At 52.0% G+C, this 17,162-nt stretch overlaps 1 protein-coding gene across 5 annotated transcripts in view; it reads left to right on the forward strand.

Annotated features, from left to right (window-relative positions):
- SMOX (spermine oxidase) overlaps nt 1-17,162 on the forward strand; it is a 60,991-nt gene that overhangs the window by 4,790 nt on the left and 39,039 nt on the right. The gene's annotated exons all lie outside the window — the stretch shown is intronic.

Below are 17,162 nucleotides of genomic sequence, written 5' to 3' on the forward strand. Positions count from 1 at the left end.
TCCCCAGAGGTTGTAGAAGCCAGGAACTCCTTGAGGTTACATGCTTGAGTACCTTCTTGCAGACCCAGGGTAAAGAGCGAGGACTCCCCATGGGATGCCCGTCTGTAGGAACTGGGCCAGCCGGTTCCTACAGACAGCCTTGTCCTTTGAGGCTTTCCTGTTTGGTCATGAGGACACCTCTGGGCAGGTGACTTGGCCTCCCAGGGGCCTGGCTAATAGGCTGAGAAAGGGTTTGCTGACCACACAGGGCTGGAGTCTGTTTGCTGCAAGTTCTGACCCCAGGGTTTAGGGGATCTGCTCATCTATCTCAGATCCTCCCAGCCCCCCAGGAAAAGAGGGAGGCAGACTCAGTGGCATTCTCTTCTGCATTTTGGGAAACTGAGGCCCAGAGCAAGCACATTGCTGCTGGAAGCTCACTAGGCCCATGTTTCTGAGGAGTGCTCCTTCTCTGGAGTATGCAGGAGGCTTGTCCCCACTGCTTGAGTCCTCGTCTGCTGAGTTGAGGTGAAGGCTGTGGCAGAGCCTGAGTCCAGCAGGCTAGAGCTGAGGGTGGACTTTCCAACAACTGGACACTGGGCCTTGTTACCTGTGGTTGGCATCTGGCATCTTCTATGCCCCACCCTGGTGCTTGGGGCCACTGGGAACACAGGACAGGGTCCCCACTCACCAGGAAATAAGAATGAGCTATGCCAGATGTGATGTAATGAGGTGCAGTTCAGACCAGCTTCTTGGAGGAGGAGGTGCTTTTAGAGCGCCCTGATGTCTTGGGTAGCTTTGACCGACACAGGAGGGGATGACATTCCTGAGGTGGAGGGGGAGCCCTGGACAAGTCAGTCAGAGCATTGATTGTCAAGCCACTGAGTCTAGACTTGATTCACTAGGCCCTGGGGAGCCATCGAAGCTTATAGGCCATAGGTGCAAGGAGTTGATTAGAGCAGTGGTCCATAAAATTACTTCCCAAACTCTAGCATACATGTGGACAGCTTGTTAAAATTCAGGTTCCAATTCAGCAGGTCTGGGGTGGGGCCTGAGACTCTGTGTTTTCTAACAAGCTCCTGGGTGGTATGATGCTGCTGGCCCATGGGTTATCTTTGTGTAGTGAGGGTTGAGACTGGGGACTTTGGGCCAGGCAGGTACAGGGATGGGCACAGATCAGGTGAGACCCGAAACAGATAAAGGGGACTGTCCTGGCTCCTGTGAACTGTGTTGGGGAGGCATATAGACTGCTTGTATGGGGGCAGGGCAGAGGGGAGCATGTGGAGGGTATGGGATGCAGGGGCTACTCTGTTGGCGGGGTGGGGCTGGGTGAGGTGCTTCTGGGGACTTGGATCTCAGGCTGGGAGAAAGGCCTGATTTCTAGGGTGCCTGACTTTGAGGAGCTCCCAAAACCATGAGAAAGTGTTTTAGGCGACTGCCCCAGGGCAGGGTGACATGGAGATGGCATGTAGGGCGTCTTATCTTTCCCCACAGCCAAGCCCGGCCCTGTGGTTAGCCAATCTGGGGTGAGCACTCTTCCTCCAGCCAGGGTTGGGCCAAGGAGATTGGGGAAACAGCTGACGCCAGCCTTAGACATGCCATCTTCCCCTGAAAGCCCCTAAAGTTCCCCCAGCTGTTGAGCTCTCACCCCCAGCGAGCATCCCTGACCCCTGCCTGGCCTGCGTGAGTCCTTGTAGCTGCCCTGATGGTTGCATGAGCTGCTGTTGGGGTCTTATCCCACTCAGGCCGCCTCCCCAGTGCACCTGGAAGTGGGGAGGCCTGGATGCTTCATTCTGCTCTGCCCCTGGCTGAGACACTACAGGCAAGTGTGTGCTCTGAGGACTCAGTTTCCTGTAAATTGAGGGATTCAGTCCCCTCTCTGGGGAGCAGGGTGGAGAGTTGCAGGGTTTGTTGAGTAGAGCACTATATCTTCCCAGAATGGCAGCTTAATACATTTTAATTTTGGTTTACTATTGAAACTTGCGTGCTGATGATGGAGTCGAATGAGCAATTTGCCCAGAAGAGCTGTCCAGCTTGATTTGGGGATCTCCCAAGACCCCTTGTTCTCTGGGCTTTGCAGAGGCTGAAGGGTGGTATCTGATACCACTGGTCAGATGAGGTCCCTCTAGACCCTAGCAGGAGGGTAGGCAGTCACCTCACCCAAAGAAAGGTGGGAAGGGCAGACACTAAAGGCAGAGGTTCTGTTGCCCTGGGCAGTGCCAAGAGGGGCTTTCAGGCTAAGCTCTCAAAATGTCACTTATAACTCCTAAAAGGATAACCCCCCCCACTCCCCCTCTTGATTCCTACCCATGTGCTCCCTGCTGTGCCAGGCTGTCCTGAGGGGGTGGGAGGAGGTGGCATTTCTCAAAGACTGTTCTGAGAAACCTCAAGGGTTCAGGGAACAAACAAGGGTAGAAACTGGAAAATCCACTCCACTATCCTATGGGAGATTCAGAATGCATTTAAGAGAATTAAAGGCTTTGACAAGTGCTGTAGAAAAGAAACTGGTGTTTTCTAAACTGATTAGACCATAGACAATTTTTTTTTTGAAGACATCCTAATAATGACCAACTGACCAATAGAACACCTGGTTGGAAGGGCTGATGTGGGAGGATGCTGCTCCATCAGAGACTACAAACACGGGTGATGGGTGGGCCCAGAAGTGCCAGGGAGGGAAGGTAGGATGGAACAATAGCTTCCTGGGGGAGGTGGGCTTGGTGGGATGGGTACATTTGGAGAGTTAGTGGAAGAAAAGGGTACTGTAGAGGGAGGGATGGCCTGGAGGGGACTGGGGCCCAGAACCCGCCCTGGGTTCTAGTGGCAGTAGCTTTGCTTCACTGGGTGGGTGGGCAAGGGACCCAATAGTAGCCAGGCCTGGGTCTTCTGGATTCTGGGAGGGCCTCCTACCCCATCCTTCCCTCCCATCTTCTTGCCCTGCAAGTTCTTTCCCAGCCTCTCATCTCAGAGAGTGAGGTTGTGATCCCTGGGCAAGAAGGTAAAACCTCTCTGTGCCTCACTATCCTCATTTGTACCGTGGGGATAATGTTACCTCCCTGATAGGGTTGTTGTGACACCCAGATTCTTGTTGGCTGCTCTCAATGTGATTGACATGGCTGCAGGCAGTGTCTCCAGGAAGGACCCAGGGAAGGGGACACTCGTCAGGGATTTGAGAGGCACAAAGGTCAGCAGAGAGCATGTCAGGCTCAGGATAGGGTCTTGATTAGAACAGAGGGGTGATTTTCCAGAAAGGCAAGAAAAGAGTGAGGACTGACTTCCTGAGGGAGTGGCTAGCAGGGTGGGGATATCTGGGCAGAGTGAGGAGACTTCACAGGCCACCCTGGGCCCTGTGGGCCTAGTCTGGGTATGGGAGTCCTGGGGTCCAGTGGGTGTATGTAGGAGACAGCGGGGCTGAGGGCAGGGAGGAGGTGTCAGGGACCTGCCTTCATTCATTAGCCCACTGGGAGCCATTGAAGGTTTTTGAGCAGGGCAGTGGTTTGATCAGATCAGTGGTTTAGTGAGAAAAGTGGCAGAGTGTGATGGTGGGTTGGGGGTACAGGACCCCTCCCCCCTCATTGGGCTTCCTCAGAGAATTGCTGTGTGCTTTCATGTCTCAAGCATGGGGAGGGGCGAGTTGCTAATATGACCCTCAGATTATCAGAGCTCTGAGTCATTTTCCCAACAGTTTAGGAATCTCACTCTTGTCACCTTCCTGGAAGGGGTGTCTGAAGTGTAGGACAGGGAGAGTCCCTGGGCTCGTGCTCGTCCTGCCTCCCCTGTCGCTGGGAGAGAAGGTCAGTGAGGCCACCCTGCCTTGCCCCTCACCACACCTCATATCCTCTGAGGTGTGAGGACTCTTTGTTCAGCAGCTCAGGTGGAAGTGATGGGGTGCAGCATTTCAAACAGCGACCCAGAAGTTGCTGTAATGGTGCGATGTGGGTAACAGGCCTACGTAGTGACAACAGCCCTCAGGGAGGCCCTGGTAGGGGGTGCTCAGCGAGCTTTCTTACCCAGTTCAGCTGCACTTTCTTCTTCCTTTGACCCTGTCTCTTTCTTCCTCAAATAGGCAGGAGCCCAAGGCTTTTTCTTGCTCTAAATCAGGGGTCAGTAGGAGGGAGGATGAAGAAAAGCATTTGGGTTCAATCAGACCAGGGTAGCTTGGCTGTTGTGCGGCGAGGGTAAGTCCAGTACCCCTGCCCCTCAGTCCAGATTCGTTTATCATCTAGCTGCTTCTTGCAGGAGGGTGTTAAGGAAGGTGTGATTTAAGACCAAGAGAAGCAGCACTTGGAAATGAGTTGTAATTTATTAGGAAACAGAACAAAGAACCCAGCCACCCTTTGCAGCCTTGTGCCAGGCCCTGGTAGACCCATAATTCCTGTCCTCCCCATGTGGCCCACGGGGCATGAGCTATTTCACAAATGGGAACACTGGCAGTGCCAGCAAATGGCATGACTGGGTCTCAAGCCCAGGTTCTAGGACATCTGGTTTCATGCCCTTTCCTCAAGTCACAGACCCCTCAGAGCCCATCTCCAAACCTTCAACCATGCCTTCCTACCCACAACCAGACCTCTTCCCCAAGCCAGCCCAGCCCAAACTCCTGACTCTAGGGAGAAGACACTGATGGGTGCTCCTAGTGGACTGGCAAATAACTAGACCTTGAGTCAGCTAAGTAGGAGACACGCAGGACCACCAGTGGGCAGACATTCATAGGAAAGATTTTAAAATGAGGCCTTTAAATGTTAAATAAACATATCTCTTTTATCTTTTCTATTTTGGAAAATTAAAAAATCATATACAATTAATGGAAAACTTTTGAGTTAATCTGAGAAAGTAACTCAAGAAAAGGTGATAAACTTGATTCATTCCTCGGTTTTAAAAAAAGAGTAAAGCCTGAGCTTTAGTATCTTACTGAGTATATTTTGGAGTGCCTTATGTTAGATGACAGGTTGTGGAAACTCTCTGAAACTCAGTTTCTTCCTCTGTAGAAGGGGGATAGTGACATGAAGATTAACCGAAATATTCCACGTGAAATGCTTAGCATTGCCCTCTGTACCTTGGACGTACTCAGTGAAAAATAGTGGTAACAATGATGATAGAATTATAAGAACAGACATTTCTTGATTCCAAAAGCTCTCTTTGAACTCAATAAAAGAACTTGAAGAATATGTTTATTGTCTAAGCTCAACGTCTTAACTCCATAGGTGTTTTATGGATTGAATCATGGGGCCCTTGGGTGCATTTTGAAATGAACACCATTGGCTTTTCAGACCGAGTTCCAGCTCTTTCTGAGGTTGGCAGGGGTGGGGGAGGGTGGTGTTCTGCTTCAGGGTTGAACTTTATGAAGAGCCCTTTATTGGGTGATCCTGTGTCAGGAGATCCTGTGCTAGGACTTGTTAGGAGAGCACAATTAAACCACCTTGGAGTTACCAGGAGGGGAAAATCTTGGGCCAGATGAACAGCAGGTGACTGTTTAGAGGGAATTATCATTTAGTTGCTCTTAGAATTTTCTTTTGTGCTGCCAAAAGCCATTAGACCACTATCCTTGTCACTCTTTATGGAGGATAAAATCAAGGGCAAAGGGCTGTGGTCTGGCCAGCCTTAAGCCAGTCCCTTGGGGCAGGGAGACCAGGGTGGCTGGCCTGCAGCCCACCTGACTAACGCCCTGGCCAGGAGGCAGGTGATCTCCCGGCGGCAGCCCCAGTTTTGGCAGTGTAGCTGGGGTAAGCTGCCAGGCTTGGGGACACCTCCTGCTAGTCCCGGGTGCCTGGTACAATGTGTGCAGTGTCAGTGCGTGGGGACGGGTAAGACAGAAGTGCCAGGCTGAGGGCTGTCCTTAGGCCTGCTGCCCTGGGAGGCTGAGTGAGGGCCTGAGAGGTGGGCAAGTGCTGGGCAGAGAGAGATGAGCTGAGCATTCTCAAGCCCTGCTTTACCCCTCACTCTGTCTGGGTGGCCTCCATCACACCTGTGAACCTTTCTGATATTTCCTCATCTATAAAATGGGCACCAGGTGTTTGGGAGGATTAAATGATGCCATGAATGGAAAGTGCCCAGCATGGGACCTGGCACATGAAGGGCTTAATAAATAGAGATTTGCTATGGGGGTTATCTGTTGGCTGGATTTTTGGGGGATGTTTTCTTTTTTCCATGTTGTGATGATGCACACCACCTTTGCTCTGTGATAAACCATGCTGAATGGGGGTTGGGGGTGGGGGATGAGCATAGAAGAGGGAGCTTTGCAGGAAGAGAGTTTACAGTGGAGGGGACCCTCTTCCCACAAGTACTGCCTGAACCCAGCAAAAGCCTTGGACAGCCCAGCCTTGCTGTCAGGGCTACGATCTGCCCTGTGGGCCAGGAGCACGAGTCCTGGGCTGGGCAGAGTGGGGACCCACCCGTGGCTCAGGAGAGAGGATTGGCCTGCAAGAGACCCCCCTCCCTCCCCCGCCTCCCCCAGGGGCTGGAGCCGAAGCACAGACGGGCTTTGTGCAGAGTCACGAGGGGCCAGCAAGGGGGAACTGCACCGGCTGAGCTGTCTCACAAGCCTCAGTTCTTGTCAGTGGTTTTGAAAGAGTCAGGGGAAAGTGCTGACTGTGCTGTCCTCCTTCCCTCCAGAACTGTGAGGCCTGTGGCTCCTGTCAGGGAGAGGGGAGGAGCCTGCCGGGAGGCTACCTCTTCATCTGCCAATTCACACCTCCCAGGCTTCAAGTGCCCCATCTGCTGAATGGGTGGATCTCCATGTGGGGACACTAACCCAGGTCAGGGGCTGGTCAGGGCCATGCCTGCATGTGATGCCCTATGCAGTGGGGCTGGGAGAGGGGCCCTGGGCTGTGTGTTTGGAGGCAGGCTCAGCCCTTCGATGGGAGATGGCCTGGAGAAGCGTTCCCAACTCTTGTGATAGCCCCAAGGAGAGAACTGGGCTCTGGAGTCAGACCACCGGGGCCCTCCTCCCACCTGTGGGTCTTGCACCAACTTTTTGTCTTTCCTACCTCACAGGCTTGTTGTGAAGGGGAAGGGAGATGACCACTTGACACAGAACTTGTAAGGGTTGGTCCTGGTGTCATGACTGGTCACCCAAGTCATCCTGACCCCATCCTTGCTCTTACCCCCATATTTCGTAATTCAGCAAGTCCCTAGGAGGTCACCATAGCACTTTTTGCCCTCTGGTCCTCTCCTGCCTGTCACTTCCTCTGTTCTGGTGTCCCCTTGTCAGAGAGGCTTCCCTGACCTCCCTACACAGAGCAGCTGCCTCTCCCCTTTCCTGCTTTGCTTTGTGGCACCTGTCACCCCTGATCCTCCAAGGGGAGGCATCTGGCTGTTTCAGTATCTCGAGTGCCTGGTACAGAGTAGCACTCACTCAACTTTTTGTTGTTCGTGTTGTTTTTATTGTGGTAAAATATACATAACATAAAATTTATCATTTTAACCATTTTTAAGTATAGAGCTCAGTGGTATTAAATATATTCACATTGTTGTGCTACCATCACCACCATCCATCTTCAGAACTATTTTTCATCTTCCAAAACTGAAATTCTATATCCTTTAAACACTAACTCCCCATTTCCTCCCTCCCCTGCCCCTGACAACCACCATTCGACTTTCTGTCTCTCTGAATTTGACTACTCTCTAGGTACCTCATGTAAGTAGAATCATACAGTATTTGTCCTTTTGTGACTAGTTTATTTCACTTAGCATCATGTCTTCAAGGTTCATCCATGTTGTAGCATGTGTCAGAATTTCCTTTTCAAGGCTGAATAATATTCCATTATGTGCATGTACCACATTTTGTTTATTCATCCATCGATGGAGACTTGAGTGGATTCTACCTTTTGGCTATTGTGAATAATGCTGCTATGAAGGAGTGGGAAACTGCCTTGAGGGAGATAAAAAATAAATCTCTCTGAAAACTTCTGAGTGGTAGCCTAATACCTATTAGAGAGCAGAGCAGGTGTGATGGCAATACTCATTTTGCAGATGAGAAAACAGAGTCTTCCCTGGGTCACTCAGAGTTAGACCCCGTCCCTGCACCCTGTGTTCTCTCTGAGGGAGCAGTCCCTGTGAGCAGAGGTACATTACAGGTGTTCAATGCAGAGTGCTTTGGGAGTCGGGCAGCAGCTGGGGAGGGAGGACAGAGGGAGACCCTCAGCCTAAGCTGGAAGGTGGGGAGTGGACCTTGGGTACTGCCTGGCCTTTCTGCTCTCTCTGCCTCCTCTACTCCTGTACAGGCAGATCCCAGATGTTCTGGGCTGGCCTGGAATCTGCATTTGGAATCTGCTGTAGAGAAGTGATTCTTAACCTTGGCTATATGTTAGCATCATTTAGAGTCCTTAAAAAATTTCCATGCTTGGACCCCACCCAGAAGAGTCTTAGATGACCCAATCTCCGGGCTTGGTATCGGTCTTTTGTAAAAATCTCCAGGGGAGTGTAATGCACAGGCTGGGAAGGCATTCCTGTCTCCCGGGCCTTGTATGCTGTAGGGCCTGGGCCAGGCTCTCTGCTTACTTAACCCCAGCCCTGAGTTTTAGAAAAGAGGGAGCTGGGACCCTGAGTAGGATGGGGAGTTTACCTTGGGGTCTCTACTCTGAGGGGTTTCCAAGGAGAGAGAACTGCTGACTGTTAGTTACCTGGTGCTGTGTAACAAACTACCCCAAAACTTAGTAGTTTAAAGTGACAATAAACAGTTATTATCCTCATAGTTTCTGTGGGTCAGGAATTTGGAAGCAGTTTAGTTGTTTCTGGTTTGAGATCTCTTAGGAGGTTGCAGTCAAGGTGATGGCTGGGAGTGCAGTCATCAGAAGGCTTCACTGGGGCTGGTGGATTTGCTTCCAGGGTGGTTCAGTCACATGCTTAGCAGGATGGTTTGGCTGATGGTAGGACTCAGTTCCTTGCCTCTCAGTGGGCTTATGTGGGTTTCTTCACAACATGGTGATTAGCTTCCCCTCTTGTAAGCAGTCTAACAGAGCAAGGTGGAAGCCACAGTGTGTATTATGCCCTAGTTTTGAAAGTCACACTCCATATTTCTACAATATCCTATTGGCTACACAGATCAGCTTGGAGGGGACTGTAGGGCATGAGTACCATGAGGGGAGGATCATTGAGGGCCATCTTGGAGGCTGGTGACCATACAGATTGTCCTGTTTTTGCAGTTTCAGCCTCACAGACCTTGCCTGGGTGGAGCAAGTACCCCCAGTAAGTGGTGTGGCCCTTCTCTCTTACTTGTCTATTCCTCCCCGTCATCAGACCATAGCAGTGCCACGGTGGGGTGGTGTAGTTCTGAGGCCTGGAGGTCTTGCTTTGGAGTCATCATGCAGGAGGGTCTGTGACCTCTCTACTGGCTGGATTTCCCATCCCCACCCATGTCTGATGTCCTGGCCCAGCCATCCCTGTGGTGACCCCGGTAGTGTGCAGACTTAGGCCTGTAGGAAAGCTAATATAAAAACCATTGCTGCTACGTGCCTGGCTCTGGGCTAAGCACTCTGCATTGTCACACTCAACCCTGTGAGGCAGGGACTCTTTATCCCCATTCTAATGATGAAGAAACTGAGGCTCAGGTCACTCATCTAAAAAGTTGTGGAGCCTCAAACCCCTGGTATTCAAAAACAAGGGCCTGTATGAAAACCATGGTGCAATAAGGTATTCCCGAAGGAGGAGGCTATTTAGCAAGCTGAGTCATCAAGGGAAACATAAGGGAAGTGTGTGTGTGTGTGTGTGTGTGTGTGTGTGAGAGAGAGAGAGAGAGAGAGAGAGAGAGAGAGAGAGAGAGAAAGAAAGAGAGAAAGACTAAAGGGAGGTGGGGAGAGAGGGAAAGGGAGAGAGAGAGAGGAAGAAAGGTGTCTTCCTGGGGTTCCCCAGGGGCCATGGTGACTTGGGTGCCTCAGAACAGGGCTGGTATGGTCTTGAGGCTGGTTTTCTCTCTCCAGATTCAGCCTTTCCCAGGGTAGTGAGTGACTGTGAGTACCATCTCCCATCAGCCCTCCCCTGCTCATGGCCTGATTTGATGTCACTAAGGGCAGTCTCACACCAATGTAGTCACTGGCATAGTAACCAGTTCTGTGGTCTCTTACATTTCTGTGGTTGATGACTTCCTAGGGGGGCGGGTTTAGAGTTTGGGTGTCACATCCTGCTCAGAGGGAGGGAATACAGGCCATGAGTTCTCATCCTAAGGATTGCTAAAGGGAGCCACAGTGAAACCTGTTCCTTTAGGACTTTGCTGAGGAAAAGGAAACTGGCTAATAGGGTCTGGGGTCAGGGCTGGCCTCATTCAAGGTAGGGGTGACTGTTCCCATTCTACAGATGGGGTGACTGAAGCTCAGGTGCTAATGGACTCACCCAAGGGAATGCTGGTTAGGGACAAAAGCTGCTGTCTGGGCAATTTCATCTTCTCCAGGAGTGGCAGCTATCATGTCAGACCCCTGACCTCTCTCTGGGCTGAGGGAGCGTGGGCTGTGCCTGCCTCTGGAAGATCTGGGATCTAAGGGGAAGAATGTGGGCCTTGCTTGCAGAGAGGTGACCTGGCCAGTTAGGACCTCTGTGTGCAGACACACACAAAGATGGGAAACCAGGGCATGCATGGATCAGAGATGGAAGCTGAGCTGGTGGGGCTGGCCCAGATTTTGAAAGGTTCATAGGAGATGCTTAGATGACTAGTACCTGATCTGATCTATTGTCAGAGGGTGATCCATTCATTTTTGCTGAAGGTGGATGGGATCTCTAGGATGGAGTTTGGGATAAAGCTCTTTGGGTGTGAGTATGGGGGCAGGAATGCAGTCCTGGACTCTGCCCTGGTCCATCTGCACCTCTGTTTCTCTCTCCACTGCCAGCTGAGCTTTATGCCCATCAGAAAGACCCAACCCTTTCTCTGACTTCTGTCCATGCTTTCTTCCCCTCCTCCACCCCCACTCAGGTAGTCTCCAGTTTCTGTCTCTCAGGCAGCTATAAGCTGGGGTCCTGAAACAATTCACTCAGGTCTATCCCACCTTGCAGAGCATCAAGGGGAACAGAAGCCAGCCAGAGCACTCACCTCTCCAGGAATACCTTCCCCTCCTGCCCACCAGTTCCTTTGTGGGCCATGCCTTTGGCTCTGGCCTCCCCTCCCTCAAACACTGAGTTTAGGGCTGTCTTTTTCCATGCAATACAGGCTCCCCACTTCTCTTCTGAAAAAGGCTTACAAAGCCTTTTAAAATTGTGTTTTTAGGGACTTTACGCATCTGGTTGCAGGGAACAGGTGTGGGTAATAAAGACATTGTGCTTGGAGAAAAGTCTAAGTGCCAGGAAGGAAGATGGGGCCCCTAGAGCCCCTTCCTCATGTCGGCCTGTGAGGGCCAGAGAACATTGCTGGCTGGAGGGCTCTGCAGAACGAGGCCCCGTGCCTTGTTTCTTTTATTGATTGAGCTTAGGGTTGGCTAACGGCCACTGTATCTGATGCCTACTCCCCACCCCTTCTCTGGCCAAGACTGGTGGGATGGTCAGGCTGAGTCAGGGTTGGGGGTCAGTCAAACACAGGCTGTGGGATAGTCTGACTGATGTCAATATCAAGGTCCACTCTGATATTAGGGTTGGGGCCAAGGTTGAGGCTGGAGTCTAAGCTCAGGTGAAGACTTGGGTTCTTTTACACATGAAATGGAGCTCTGGGTCCTGGGACAGGTGGCTCCCTCCTCCGTACTAGTCTCTTTGGGGATTATCCTCCCTCTCCCTCCCACTCTGAGGGGGCCCTGGCAGGTGGCCACACCTTTTACCTGTGCTATCATTTAATTCTCCCAGGAGTCCCACCAGGTAGCTGTATCCCCATTTTACAGATGGGAAAGTTTAAAGACTGAAGGAGGCAGGCAGTTAAGCATCAGACGGGGCTTAGATAACTACGTCCAGGAGGCGGGGTACAGATGCTGTGTCCTTGGGGTGAGTTCAGAGGTGTTGGCCAGGTGAGACCCAGAGAAGGGAAGACACTGGTCTGGGGTCACCTGCCAAGAGAGACTGAGCTGGGGCCCGAATCCAGGTCTCTGGGCTCCCAGGCCAATGTTCTCTCCCTTCCCCCTGTGTCTTCTGGGCTGACAGGCTGCTCCTGCCCTGGCCCCATGTTTATCCACCCCAATCTACCTTCCGTGGCTGGCCAGGCCTGGCCCAGAAATCCGACTTCTTTCACTTCCTGGCTGGCTGGCCTGGGTGAGGAAGACTGGGAGGGTCTGGCTGGGAGGAGTTCAGGCTCAGTCTCTCCTTGGGTTTTACGGGTGGGAGGAGCCTCATGGGCAGACACAGAGTCCCTTTGTCTGGGCCACTGTGCAAAGCAGCTGGTCTGGGATTTCTGGGCGTTTTTTACATTTGAAGAATAATTGCATTGTCTGGGGGGTCCTCGAGAATCCAAATCTGCAGCTCCCCCCCCCCCCCGCCCGCAAACTGCCAGGCAGTCCAGAGAGATTCCTCAGGACCAGTACCCCAGCTTCCCTCCCCCTCCCTTCCTCCTGTTAGAAGCCTGAGGCAGAGACGGATTCCTTCAGGGAAACTGAGGTTGGGTTGCTGCCCTAGGGCACTAGGAGTATCTGTTGGGAGGTGACACTTGTAAGTCCCTGATGGGGAAGGTGCAGGTGGCCCCCAAAGCCCTGGACAGAGCTCACATGAGCAAATGTGTGGCTTGGAGGAGAGAAGCCTGCTTATTGGAAAGGGTGGGCCCATTTTTTTTTAATTAATTAATTTTTTTTGGTCACACCATGCGGCATGTGGGATTTTATTAGTTCACTGACCAGGGATCCAACTCGTGCCCCTTGCGTTGGAAGCACAGAGTCTTAACCACCGGACTGCTAGGGAAGTCCTGGAGTGGGCCCATTTTAGAGTGCTTCAGCTGTTGGAGTCTGGACCCTAAGGTCCAGGTGGGCTAAATACCTTGGCCATACTCTTCTCTGGGAAATGGTCATTCATCCTGGAGTGACCTTGGGGAAAGGACAGGGAGACAGACATATTTGGGAGTAGGCGGTGTTCAGAAGGGAGCCAAGGATGGGCAGACTTCTTTTGTTTCTTCTGAGGGGCAACTCTGGAAGGGTATGGGGCACCTGGGAGGCTGGGCCCCTTGTGGCATTGTTTTTGTTGTAGTGGTCAGTGTTAAGGAGGGAAGTGACCTTCTGATTGCCTGATGAGCTGAAGTGGACTCCAACGCTGAGGAGGAAGGGGTGTCCTGCACCAACCTGGGCCACTGACCCTTCTTGTGATTCACTCCCAGGGCCTCCTAATCTTCATCCATCCTTCTTTGGTGACCCTGCCATGGGACAGGACCTTTCTTCCCTCTTCTTTCCCTGCTGCCTTCTTTCCAATTTGGCTTCTTGGGCAGGTTCAATCAGGGTAGTGTTGGCTCTGGCCTGCAGGGGGAGGTGGTGGCCTGCAGGCCAGAGAAGTGGGGGTGGGGGTGGGGGTGGGGGTGGGGGTGGGGGTGGAGCGGGGTGGGGTAAGGGTGGGAGGCAGTGGGGCATTTGGGCTTGTTGAATGGGGGTGGACCTGATTTCTTGAAGCTGCTAGGCATGGCCTGCCTGGGGACACAGCGGCCCCAGCCTCCCACCCCTATTTTGCCTTGGAAACAGGAGCAAGTAGGCAAGTGTCTGTTGCCCTGTGCCTCCCTCCTCCCCCTCCCTGCCTGGCTGAGCCAACACTTTTTTCTTCTCTCCTTTATCTGCTCAAAAAAGTTCAGGGTGTTCTGTTTCTCCTGTGCATACAGATCAAGGAGGGGGATGTTATTTATTTATTTAATTTATTGAAGGCAAGAGAAGGACAGGGAGGCACCAAGGAACATTAAGTGATTCTTCTTAGGCATTTTCTCATAAGATTAAAAAAATTCCAAAGGAAGAGATGACACAACCCAACAGAAAACAAATGTGCCCCCCGCCCCGCCCCGCATCCTGAGATAAGAGGGCCCAAAACTCCAGTTCAGCATTTAGCTGAGGGCCCAGCACACAGTAGGTGTTGCTACATACAGTGTTCTCTCTTCCATTCAGTTTGGACCGGTACATTGGCCCCATGGGCCATTATGGGGGACCATGAGGCAGATGCCTCATTTTTGCCATCTGTGGACTGTGCATGTGGTTTCTCTGGCTTCTTGCGGGAGCCCCAGGGGTTGACAGGCTCATCTGGGACAAGGCCTGCGGAGAGACAGAACTATGGGGTTAGCAGTGAGGGCCAGGGGAATAGGTGACCTATATGGTCCCTATATGGTCCACCATGGCACCATATGTGTGATGTCTCTTTGAGTTGAAGGTCTCTAATATGTTGGGAACTTGGGGTCCTTTCTGTGTTCATCTTAAAGGCAGACTGCCTGCCTGCATTTCCCACAATCCATTCCTGAAGCCTGTACCAAAGGCAGTGTATTCATAATTTAGCTACAGAACTTTACAAATGATTTTCCCGCACAAGGCTCTTAAAAATGCTGACAGTCTCTTGACATCCATATAGGGCCGTATTTAACTGTCACAATAATGCAGTTAGGACAAGCTGGGCCACTTCAGAGAGAAGGACAGGGAGGCTGGGAAGCCAGGAAGTTCAGGTAGCCCCCTGGGAATGCACCACTGCCCCAAGCATTCCTTACCTCTACCCAAGGCTGCAGTTTACCCTAATCCCTGGGTTTTCATAGGTGGTGCTCCAGGGAGCCTGGGAGGTTCTGCCATGAGACCTTAGGGACCTCCGGAGGTAGCGGGAACTCCAGTTTCAACCCAGTTACACCCTGGTCTCCACAGGAGCTTTTCGAGAAGGGGTTCCACCAGTAAGGTCTGAAAACCACTGTAGCGATCCCACCCCTTTACTGTGTAAAAGTGGTTGTTTTGGGGAGGGCCGCCTCAGGCTGGGGGTGGGGCTGGAGGCCTAGAGAGCAGCGCACAGGCGGAGCCCCCCAGTCCTGGGGAACTGGGGCGTGGGGGCGAGGTGGGCAGTCTCGACTCTGGCTTAGCATAGCAGGGTGCCCAGCTGTGGAGGCCGATAGCAGCAGCTCTTAGCTCCCTGTGTGTTTACAAACCTGACGCAGAGCACGCTCCTTGCCAGCGCCGCGGGGCGGACTCTTCCTCCCTGCTGGCCTCTGGTGCAGTCAGCCACACCCTCACCTCTAATTTTAGTTCTCTAGTCTTCCGCCAGAACCTGGGGGAGGGACGGGAAGGTGGCAGAGGGGGAGAGGAGGAAGGGTAAGGGGGAGGGGAGGTAAGGGCTTGCGCCAGCTCTGACCTCCATGCTCCCAGGAGGCCGAACAGAACATCACTGGGACGGGGGTGGGGGGCTGAGGTGGACCGCAGAAGGACAGACAGACATAGGAGGGAGGAATGGGAAAGCCGGGACACAGGCTCTCCTAGAAGAAGGCAGGGATCCAGGCTGTGTGGGGAGCCCCTGCCTCTGAGGGTTTCTGGGCCTCGGGCGCCACCTTCCGGCCCTCTAGGGAACCAGTCCCGCACCGAGTTGGCCGCCCGGGGGTGGGGGGTGGGGTGTAGTTTGGAGGGAGTTTGAGAGCAGGAGTGGGGTGACATTCCTGTCCGTGCCCAGGTGTGGCATCGGCAGGTGAAGTGGGCGGGGGAGGTGCAAGGAGCAGCTTCTCAGACTGAGAATATTTAGAAAAAGACCCCTTCTAAAATCTGTGATAAAAAGATGTTAGAGGTGGAGTGGAAATCTAAGTGGTCAGACCTTGAGGCGTGTGAAGGAGGAAGTTAGCGCACAGCTTTTATTTTATTTTTTATAGTGAACCAGGAATGAATATCTGAATAGTTATTGAGATGTATATGCATACATATATGTAGTGAGTGGCACAAATCCTAAGTATACAACTATGTACATTGTATAACCACCATTCATATAAAGATACATATTCCTTCCACCCCAGAAAGTTCCCTTCTGACCCTTTTCACTCATTCCCCTCCTCCCAGTCTCTCTTCTGTCATCACAGATTCATTTTACCTCTTTATGGATTTCACGTAAATGGAGTCATACCGTATGGAGCTCTTTTGTCTCTGGCTTCTTTTGTTCAATGTAATAGTGTTGAGAGTAGTTTAGTTCTGTTTATTGCTGAAGAATATTCCCTTGTATGAATATGCTACAAATAGGACAGTATATTTATCTATTCTTCTGTTGACGGACCTTTGGGATATTTGTTTTTGGTTATCATGAATAAAGCTGCTAGGAACATTCTATGTCTATTTGGTGGAGTATACCCTGTTTCTCTTGGATGTATTCTTGGGAGTGGGACTGCTGTGTCATAGGAAGTGTTTTACTTAGCTTGATTAGGTATGGGTGACAGCTTTTTATATGCCCCCTGTCCACTGCCCAGCAGCTACTTTCCACTCACACTCACTCCCCTGTTAGGTCCTGGATACTATGGATGGTATGGGTAACTAACTGGACAGTATGCAACTTCTGCCACTGAAACCTTAGGCAGCTTGGGTCAGGAAAGGAATGCGGACAGGATCAGATCTGAGTGGCCCCTTGGGATGGCCCACAGATACCTTCAAACCCTTGTAGTCACTCCAGGAATAGAAGGGTAGCCTCTCCCAGCCCTGGGGCCAGATTCACGGACCCCCTTGGCCTCCCGTCAGCTCCCTAGGCTGGCGTCTCTGAGCAAGCTGGCTTAGCGTAACTGTCAATTTGATGTCTGGCCTCTGGTGCCACGGGTCCTCACGGTCCACTGTTTCCTGGGCTCTTTGCTGCTTTGTGGTGACTGAGGGGCTGGGTGGCCTGGGAAAAAAAACTGGAGACCTACCCAGAATAGCAGAGGTTCATTCGATACCAGCCTCGTGGCACTTTCTGGGGGGAGGGTGGGACTGTGTCCTGCCTACCAAACTGCCACCTCATTGAGGCTGTGAAAAACTAGCTGAAAGCAAGAGGAGAAGAGAAGACAGGGCAAGGGAGAGTGAGTGCCAGGGAAGGGCCAGGGGAGGGAGGGAGAGCAGAGGGTCTAGTGCAGTGTGTGCAAGTATCCTGGGGTTGGCTCCAGCACCCTGAGGTCTGTACAAGCATCCTGGGGTTCATGAGAGCATCCTGAGGTCAGTGTGAGCTGGACCACAGCAGTGGTACTGGGCTGTGCTGGGCTGTGCTAGGCGGTGTTGGTCCAGGGTTAGCAGCACCAGGATCAGTTTCTCCTGATTTTGACCTTCTTGGTCATACAAGACCAAGACTCTTGTCTTACTGACTCTTGTCTCATCCTTGGTGCCTACTAGGTTTGAGATGGGATTGATGGATTTCAGGGGTTT

Source organism: Lagenorhynchus albirostris, chromosome 15 (genome assembly GCF_949774975.1).
Source record: "Lagenorhynchus albirostris chromosome 15, mLagAlb1.1, whole genome shotgun sequence".
NCBI classification, from domain to species: domain Eukaryota; kingdom Metazoa; phylum Chordata; class Mammalia; order Artiodactyla; family Delphinidae; genus Lagenorhynchus; species Lagenorhynchus albirostris.